The following is a 10,488-nucleotide window of genomic DNA, read 5'->3' as shown; positions in this document are numbered from 1 at the left end:
TAAATCTGAAAGTGAGAAGAAAAAGGGGGAAAAGAAATAAAAAATTATCTTTGCCAAGGTGTGATTAAAAGGGCATTTTTAAGTAAGAAACCAATGCCAATCATGCTGTACAAAAATGCTTATTCAAATCATCTAGCTGACCCTGAAAAGCTTGTATTGCTGAGTTCTATATCTTCTCTTTTGCAGGAGTTTGATGATGTCTTTCCGGAGGAGATCCCGAGTGGTTTACCACCTATTTGAGGGATTAAACATGAAATATATTTCATTCTCAGAGCCGCAATTCCTAATAGGTCTGCATATAGAAGTAACCCTGAGGAAATAAAGGAACTTCAATGCCAGGTAAGTGAGTTGCTTGAAAAAGATTACATTAGAGAAAGCATGAGTCCATGTGCTGTACCTATGTTGTTAGTATCTAGGAAAGATGGATCTTGGAGAATGTGTGTAGATTGTAGGGTTATTAACAACACAACTGTCAAGTATAGGCATCCTATTTCTAGTTTAAATGATATGCTTGATGAAATATATGGTGCATGCATGTTTTCAAAAATTGACCTTAGGAGTGGGTATCATCAAATAATAATTAAAGAGGGAGATGAATGGAGAATTGTATTTAAGACAAAATATGGTTTGTATGAGTGGTTTAGGAATGCATTAATGTAAGACAAAATATGTTTTGTATGAGTGGTTTAGTAATGCATTTTGGATTAACTAATGCACCTAGCTCTTTGATGAGACTAATGAACCATGTCATACATCCATTCATTGGGAAAGTTATTGTATTTTGTCTTGTATGAGTGGTTTAGTAATGCATTTTGGATTAACTAATGCACCTAGCTCTTTGATGAGACTAATGAACCATGTCATACATCCATTCATTGGGAAAGTTATTGTTGTTTATTTGGATCATATTTTTGTATATAGTAGGAATTTAGATTAGCATGTAGAACACCTTAGGTTAGTTTTAGAGGTACTTAGGAAGGAAAGATTGTATGCTAATTTCAAAAAGTGTGATTTTTATCAAGATGAGCTAGAATTTCTAAGATTTGTTATGAGTGCAGTAGGAATTAAAGTTAACCAATCCAAGGTCAAAGCAATCCAAGAGTGGCTGAAACCTACTACTATCATCTAGGTAAGAAATTTTCATGGTTTGCATAGATTTTACAAGAGATTTGTCAAGGATTTTGGTACAATTACAGCACCATTAACCAAAATAGTCAAGAAGAGCATGGGATTATAATGGGGAGAAGCATAAGAGAAGTCTTTTAACTTGTTGAAAGAAAAATTAACTAATGCTCCTTCATTGGTTTGACCAAATCTTCTAAGACTTTTGAAATTGAATGTGATGCTTTAGTTATAGGTATTGGAGTTGTATTGATGGAAGTAGGAAGACCTATAGCATACTTTAGTAAGAAGTTGAATGGGGCGACATTGAAGTATCCAACCTATGACAAAGCGATATATACTTTAGTTCAAGCTTTGTAGACATGGCAGCATTATTTGATACAGATGGAATTTGTGATTCATACGGATCATGAATCTTTGAAGCATTTCAAAGGCCAAGAAAAGCTTAACCGATGGTGTAGAAGGTGGGTTGAATTCACTGAGACTTTTCCTTATGTCATCCGCTACAAGAAAGGTAAAGAAAATGTGGTAGTCGATGCTTTATCTCGAAGGTATGTATTGTTTTCAACGTTAGATGCTAGGTTGCTTAGTTTTGAACAAGTAAAAGAAATTTATGAGCATGATAGTCACTTTGGTGAGATATATAGAAATTGTGCTAAACATGGATATGGTAAATTCTATATATTTGAGGGGTATTTGTTTCGAAAAAGTCAACTTGTGTACCTTGTTGTAGCATAAGGGAGTTACTTATGAGGGAAGGTAATGGTTTGGGCTTAATGGGATACTTCGGTGTAGTGAAGACTTTATCTATTCTACACGAACATTTTTATTGGTCAACATGAGGAGAGATGTGGAGAAGGTGTGTGAGAAGTGCATAAATCGTAGGTAGTCAAACCAAAGTTAAAGCTGCACGACTTTTACATGCCATTAGCTATTCATTCTCATCCATGGGTTGGTTTACCTATGGATTTTATACTTGGGTTACCTAGGTTTAGGACAGGTAAGAATTCAATTGTTATGGTTGTTGATAGATTTTCTAAGATGGCATATTTCATTGCATGTAATAAAATTGACGATGCATCGTATGTAGCTAATTTGTTCTTTAGGGAAGTGGTGAGACTTTATGGTATGTGTAGGCCAATTGTTTCAAATAGGGATGCTAAGTTCTTAACTTATTTTTGGAAAACATTGTGGGCTAAGTTAAGACCTAAACTTTTATTTTATAGTACATGTCATCCATAAACTGATGGGCAAACTGAAGTAATGAATAGAACTTTGTCTACATTGTTGAGAGCATTAATTAATAGAAATTTGAGAACTTAGGACTAATGCTTGCCATATATTGAATTTGCTAATAATATAACCATATATTCTACTACTAAATATTCACCATTTAAAATTGCTTATGGTTTTAATCCTTTAACTCCATTAGATTTAACATATTTTCTTTTAAGTAAACGTGGTAATCTAGATGGTAAACAAAGTTGAGTTTGTTAAGCAGATTCATGAAAAGATAGAGCAAACATTGAAAAGAGGATTGAACAATATGCTAAAGTTGCTAACCAAGGTCAAATTAAGGTAGTGTTTGAACCAGAAGATTGGATTTAGTTGCACTTGAAAAAAGAAAGGCTTCCTGAACAAAACAAGTCAAAGTTTATGCCTCGAGTAAATGGACCTTTTCAAGTTTTGGTTAGGGTCAATTAAAACACCTACAACCTTGATTTTCCCGATGAGTATAATGTGAGTGCTACCTTTAATGTTGCTGATTTAGCTCCTTTTTCTATAGGTGATGACTTCCATTTGAGCGCAATTCACTTTCAAAAGGAGAGGAATGATAAGAACCCATCCATACTCACACAAACAACTACATGCTAGGGTGCTGAACCTATGCAACTGTATACCAGGCCAATTACAAGGGCACAAGCTAGGAAGTTTAAAGAAAATCTTGTTAGCTTCATACAAAGAGCGATTAAAACTCAAGAAGATGTATTAATATCATAAGATTTTAAGCCCATTATGAGCATACAAGTTTTGAAGGTAAAAATGGACCTGGGAAGCTGTTTTGGTGCATTTAAGTACTTCGGGCAGCAAGGGACAAATTTGTAAGTTTATGAACATGCTTGAGCTTCCTAAGAAGTCATAAACTCATGTCAAGATAGAGGCAAGGGAGTTCAAGCATGTTCAAGGGCGCACGTGTTTCAACATGGCCGAATTAGCTTGTTTGTGGAGCTAGGAAGGAGTTTATTGGCATTCCAAGCAAGTTTTGACTATTTCAATCAGTGGAAATGTGTGGGGGACCAGTTTTGATCCTACTAGGTATCCTACATGGTATATTGGAATGATTTGGAGCCTAAACTAGCTGGTGATTGGACAAAGACGACTTATTGGAAAGCTGGTCAAATACTTTTCAAATTTGAAATTTGATTTTTATTTTGGGAAATAGTTTTTTGTTTTGATTTTTATTTAATTATTTGCTGGAAAAATTTATTTAGGAAGGTTTATATTTTAATATTTTGATTTTAGATTAATTAATTCCCTTTTCAAATTAAAGGAATTAATTAATACAAAATTAGTTTCGGAAAAAGACTTGGAAATTCGGCAAATACCTTTTCTTTAGCTATGTTGGCCGAATTTAACGTAACTGCTTTAGGGTTTTATTTTGTATCTCCAAACTATTTAAAGTTTTATTTTCTCAATAATATACAAAGCATATTCATATAGAAAATTACTTGTGAGAGAGATTTTTCTTTGTTTTCTTAGAACACATAGAACTCCATTAGAGAACTAGTGTTGTAGCTTGACTTATCAATAGGACATTTGATAACCTATTATGGATTCTTTGATATACCAATGTGTCTAATCACAAGTTGATTAGGGGTCAAAATTATTAGAATCTGAACTTAAATTCAATCCAGACTAATTTAATAAGGGTTTAGGAGCAAATCGACATAAGCTTGTATCAACCTCATAACAATACTATGACTTTGACATGAAAATAGAAGATAATGATAATCGTTTAGCTTATGAACATTATGTCAATAAAATATGTACAAGGTCACTTAAAAAGTTAAATGAGACTGAAAGCGTGATAGTTCATGATCCTATAACATTCAATGAGGCTGTACAAGTTTAAGCATGGTAAGATGCAATGAAGAAAGAGATCAGTATGATTAAAAAGAATAACACTTGAAGTTTAGTACCACGATTGAGAGATGAACATATTATTGGAATCAAATGGGTGTTTAGAATCATGTTAAACCTTGATGTAACCTCGAATAAGCATAAGGCATGGCTTGTTATTAAAGGCTTTGTTCAACAATATAAAATTGACTATAGTGAAGCATTTGCATCCGTGGCTAGACATGAAACACTAAGACTTATCCTAGTTATTGTTGTAAGCAATTCAAGGAAGATGTACCATTTGGATGTTGAATCTTCCTTCCTAGATGGTATCTTGTAAGAGAAGGTGTATGTAGAACAATATAAGGGCTTTGTCAAGGAAAAAGAGGAGGATAAAGTCTATAAATTGTATAAAGCTCTATATGGCCTAAAACAAGAACCGAGAGCATGGTAAAATAGAATTGATGGGTTTTCGATAAATGAAGGTATTGTTAGAAATAAGATGGTAACCTCCTTATATGTTGACAATTTGCTTATAACAGATTGTGATCATTAAGTCATACAAATGTTTAAAGTGAATGTGAAGCACACATTTGACATGTCTAATCCGTGATTGATGCATTACTTTCTTGATATGAGGATCAAGCAAAGATAAGTAAAATAAATCCTTGTTCATACATCGGCTTCTCTAGTACAAAATAAGCCACTTCAAATAGGTTCATTGTTCCTGCCCAGAATACAATTAATCCGACATGAGTTACATGATAAGTTAGGCATTTCTCACCCACCAAGTGAAACCGATGGTTTCTTGGTCACGACTAGCTAAAGCTAAAATTTCATTAAAGAGCATTTCCATGGGGTTCAATTGCATAATGGAAAATATATTGACACACCAATGATACAAAGTGAGAAGTTTGAACTCTATGATGGCTTTCCAGATAGATGGTGATGTGATTTCGCCCGAGGCTGCTCAACCGATAACCCGCTGGGGTGCTAACCCGACACAGATGAAGACTAGGCCAATCAGAAGAGCTCAAATTAAGAGATTTAAGGACAAACTGGGATTATTTATACAAGGGGTAATCAATCTCAACAAAGCTTGTCCATACTTGAAGATACAAAGCCTATTCTAAGCATCAAAGTGGTGGAAGCCGATACGGACCCGGGCAGCAATTTTGGTGCAAACATGGACAACAGGCAGCATGAAATGGTTCCAACTCTTTATGGATTCAATACATATGTCTAAGAGGATATGGAATCAAGTCAAGGCAGCTTCAAAGGCATTCAAAAAGGGGTTGTACGGACAGCTTCAAATTTGGCTTGTTTTTTACTGTATTTTGTGCTGGCTTTACTGTATTTTGCTGAGTTGGCTTTTTCTTCCTCTTCCAAGCATGGGCAACGTGTGGGACTTCATATTCAGCTTATTTTGCATCCTAAAAAGCATATTGAAGCTGATTTGGAGCTCAATTTGGTCAAAGATTGGTCAAAGTCAACTTAGTCAAAAAGCTAGTATTATAGTTTCCTAATTTGATTCTACCTTTTGTTTTAGGAAATTACCATTACTTTTTAGTTTTTATTTATTTATTTTTCTGGAACAATAAGTTTAGGAAAGTTATTATTTTATTCCTAATTCAAAATAAAGGAATTAATTAATCCAAATTAGATTAGGAAAGGAGTGAGAATTTCAGCCACCATAGAACTCTTCATTGTGTGGCCAGTTTTTTTTTAGGGCTTTTAGGGTTTATTTTGTTTCTTTCAAAGCCTATTTAAAGGCTTATTTTTAAATAAGAATACAACTTTGATTTGATTAAGAAAATACTTGTGAGATTAATTATCTCTTTGTTCTTTGAGAACACCTAATACACTATTAGAGAATTGGTTGTTTTAGCTTGACTTATCAATAGGTTTTCCATCCCCTATTGTGGCGTCTACATTATACCAAGGTTTCTAACCATAGGTTGGTTAGGGGTTCAGGTCCATTCCATTAGAACTTGAACTTAATTGAGATCGGGCTAATATAATACGGGTTTAGGAGCAGGTCGTCCTAGGTTCATCTCAGATGGTTTGGTTTATAGCAGTTTGATTGGTAGCTTAGTATAGTTGTATTCATTAAGATCTAATATTATGTTTGCTACATGCATACTGCCCAAATTCATGAGTCCACCATCACAAAACTATAAACAAATAGCTAGAAGAGTATTAAGGAATGTTAATTGCATGACTGGCAATGGTGTTTAGTACAAGTGTGGAAATGAGTGCATTTTGGTTGGATATTATGACAATGACTAGGCAAGCAACTTTGAAGACATGAAAAACACCTATGAATACGTGTTCATGTTTGATCCAAAACCATTTTCATGGAACTCCAACAAGTAAGGATCAATAACTCAATCTGCAACCAAGGCATAATACATTTTAGCCTCAACAGCTTAGAACTACGTTAAATATAATACCTAGCATTGCAAAATATGATTGTTAAAGACTATGGCAATGTTAGCATTCTTTTGGAGAGAACTCGAGGTTGTACTATGCAAAGCTGAAAGATTTGTTTCCCTTGTTTTCATGCTTGTTTTAACTTTGTTATAAACTATCTTTATTATGGCCTTTAAGTATGAGTTCAAGAACATCAAATGGCTTGTAATTTAAGTTCAAAATCAATTTTATGTATTAGATTAAGGGAGTCATTTAAGGAGATTGAGAAGCTTAACGTACTTGGCAATTCAAACTGACATGGCAAGCTCGGATTCGGCCTAATGTTCAACTAATGAAGGAAGTGACATATGTGAAGCCATGAAGAGACTACTTCACCTTGAGGAACACTATGAGAAAGAGGCAAGTGACAAGGAGTCCTTGCACCACCATAGTGACCTTGCATTCACACCACCAATTGCTTCAAAGTGAAGCACTTGTTTATCCTTTGTTGTGAACGTTTTTACCATGTTTTCACATTGTTTTTTTATTGAACATGTTAAGAAATGTATGAATAAAATTTTGGTTCATTATGTGTTATCAAAATCCTAAAGAAAAGTATGAAAGTCTTGAAACTTTGATGAAGCAGGTTATTAGCTGCATAACTTGTTTCAAAACCATAGGCTAAGACATCATTTAAAAGCAATATCAAATAGCCAAATACTTCAATTCTTCCTCAAAATTAACCTTGCCTGGCTTAAATCCTAAGTTTGAGAAGTTTTATTTGCACTAAAACTTTTCTAATTTTGAAATTCTTATTAAAATGTTTTGAGCTACTTTTTGGACATCTAAATCTAATATCTTTCTTTCAAACCACAAGGAAAAGTTTGGTCTATTTATTGGCTTATAAATACATTTATGCTACTAAGCATTGGGACATCAACAAGGCATTCAAAATTAGATTCTTCCATAGGATTACAATTTTCCAAACATTATAAATTAGGTAACTTTGAAATTAAACTGACATTACTTGGCACATCAAATGCAATAAAAATTGGTGGAGGTGATTCTAAATGAGTCAAGATTTCTACAGCTAGGATCATTCAAAAATTCCATCTGTCGCTTTGAAAAGCCTCAACTAAAAGAGTGTTACTTTTTATTTAAACCATCACCATATCTACACTTAGATGATGTGAGATTGAACACCAGGTAAATATTGCCAATTATATAGCTTGCTAGTGTCTTGCACCCACCAACAACTACTTTGGTAGCCTTACAAAATTTCACACTTACTATCAGAATCCACCTTTTCTTGGACCTGCCATACTCGATGGAACACCTTCAACTTGGTACATGTTTTTATGCCATCTCTAACATCTCACCACCAGTGGGGTCCCATCACTCTCTTACTCCATTGATATTGTTTCTAATTTAACCATTGATACGAGCCTAGGTCAACTTACTCCTAAACCCGTATTATATTAGCACGGATAAAAAATTAGGTTTAGATTTTAATGGTCACCTTACCCCCTAATCAAATTATGATTAGAAACCTTGGTATTTGATGAAGATGCCACAATAGATGATGGATATCCTATTGATGACTCAAATTAAGACACTCACTCTCTAATAGTGTTTTAGGCATTCAGAGAGAACAAAGAGAATTCTTTCTCACAAATAATTTTTTGTATAATATGTAAGCCATTTTCTCATTTAAAATAAGCCCTTAAATAGACTAAAGTCATAAAACAATAAACCTTAATAAACTAGGTAAAATTTGGCCATTTAGATTAGAAGATAAGTGTTGGCCGAATTTCAAATACTTACCTAAACCTATTTTGATTAATTAATTCCCTTATTCTGAATTAGGAATTAATTAATTTACAATTGAAATAATAAAATAATAACTTTCCTAAGTTAATTTTGTCCAGCAAATAAATAAATAAATAACCAGAATAAAAGCTACTTTCCTAAACAAAAAGCCAAAATCAAATTAGGGAACTCCAGATGGTTGTTGGACACAACTAAATTTTGTTGTTGCTAAGCTTCTCTCCTCCTTTGAAAAGCCAGTTGATCATAAAAAAAACCTATTTAGGAGTCATTGGCATAAGCACCACTCGTTTACCCTTGAAGTTGAAGACAATCTTGTTAGTACGACCATGATGGTTAGTATCTCTATTAAATTTACGTGGTTGTCCCATAAGCAAATGACTAGCTTACATTAGCACCACATCATAAATAACCTCATCTTCATAATCACCAATAGAGAATGCACCTTCACCTGCTTGTTCATCTTCAACTCTCCACAATCGTTAAGCCATTATAGCTTATATTGTTTTGGATGCTTCATAGTGGGTAAACCCTATTTTTCAACCATAGTAACACTAATAACATTAGTACAACTTCCACCATCAATAATCATACTACATACCTTATCCTTGAATTTGCACCTAGTGTGAAAGATGTTTTCCCGTTGCACTCCCTTCTCATCTTTGTACACAAAGTTAAAGCTTTCCTAACAACTAATGAAAAGTCCCCATGAACTGGATAATTGTAATCATCTTCATCTTCATCACCAATTTCCTCCAATGGTGGCACAGATTCTAATCAGAATCCACCCGAACCTGCATAACCGACAACCCGCTGAGGTGTTGACCCGATATGAATGAAGATCGGGCCAATCATTAGAGTTCAAGCCAAAATACCCAAAAGAGAGTTTGTGACGAGGCAATAACCACTTAGTGATAAATGAAAGGAACCATGTGGAAAAGATTCATACCAACCAATTATAATAGAATGTTGCATCAGAGGTTACAATCTTTATCTCAAGGAAGTAGGTCAATAGAGGATTATTACAAGGAGATGGAGATGATCATGATGAGGTTGAATTTGAATGATGATCGAGCAGCAGCAATGGCTAGGTTTCTTGGAGGGCTTAACCAATAGATTGCAAACCAAGTGGATCTACATCAATATGTGGAGTTGGAAGAGATATTGAACGTAACAATCAAAATTGAGCACCAACTCAAAATGAGGGGTAGTAACACACGGCTTAGAGAAGCTTTAAGTAGTTGGAGGACTGGTTCAACTACTTGGAGAAGCAATCCTGCATTCAAGCCAATATCAAAGCCGAAGCAATAAGAAGAAAGTTTCATTCAACCAAGGAACGATAACTAGGTTGAACCTGTACAAGCACCAAAATCAAAGGGTAAGGATGATCTTAAACCATCTAAAGCTCGTGATATTGTGTGCTTTAAACGCATGGTCGTGTACATATTGCCAACCAATGTCCAAAAAGAAAAATTATGGTGCTAAAGGATAATGCAGAGCTAGAAAAATTATGGTGCTGAAGTGATGCGAATTCGTCCGAACCCGAACAACCGATAATCCGCTGGGATGCTGATCAGATACGGATGAAGACCGGGCTGATCACTAGGGCTCAAGATAAGAGGTTTAAGGACAACCTTGCTGCCTTTATCCAGAGGGTAATTCATTCTTAAATGGGCTTGTCCATATCCAAAGATGCAAGGCCTTTTTTGAGCATACAATTGGTGAAAGTCGATACGGACTCGGGTACCAGTTTTGGTGCATTTATGGATTTTGAACAGTGGGAAATGGGTTCAAATCTTCTTGAATTCACTTGATATCACTAAGAAGTCATGGGAGCTGGTCAAGATTGAAGCTTTGCTGGTCATTTAAGAGGTGTGCACATGAGAGAGAAAATTACCGAGTTTTGCTATATTATTTGCTGGCTTTATTGTATTTTGCGGAGTTGGATTTTTCTCTTTCCTTCAAGGAAGGGAAATGTGTGGGACTCCATAATAATCTTATTTGGCA

The sequence above is a fragment of the Ziziphus jujuba genome, chromosome 6 (genome assembly GCF_031755915.1).
Source record: "Ziziphus jujuba cultivar Dongzao chromosome 6, ASM3175591v1".
In the NCBI taxonomy this organism is placed as follows: Eukaryota; Viridiplantae; Streptophyta; class Magnoliopsida; order Rosales; family Rhamnaceae; genus Ziziphus; species Ziziphus jujuba.
The sequence above is the reverse complement of the archived record's forward strand: the minus strand, read 5'-3'. Positions refer to the sequence as shown.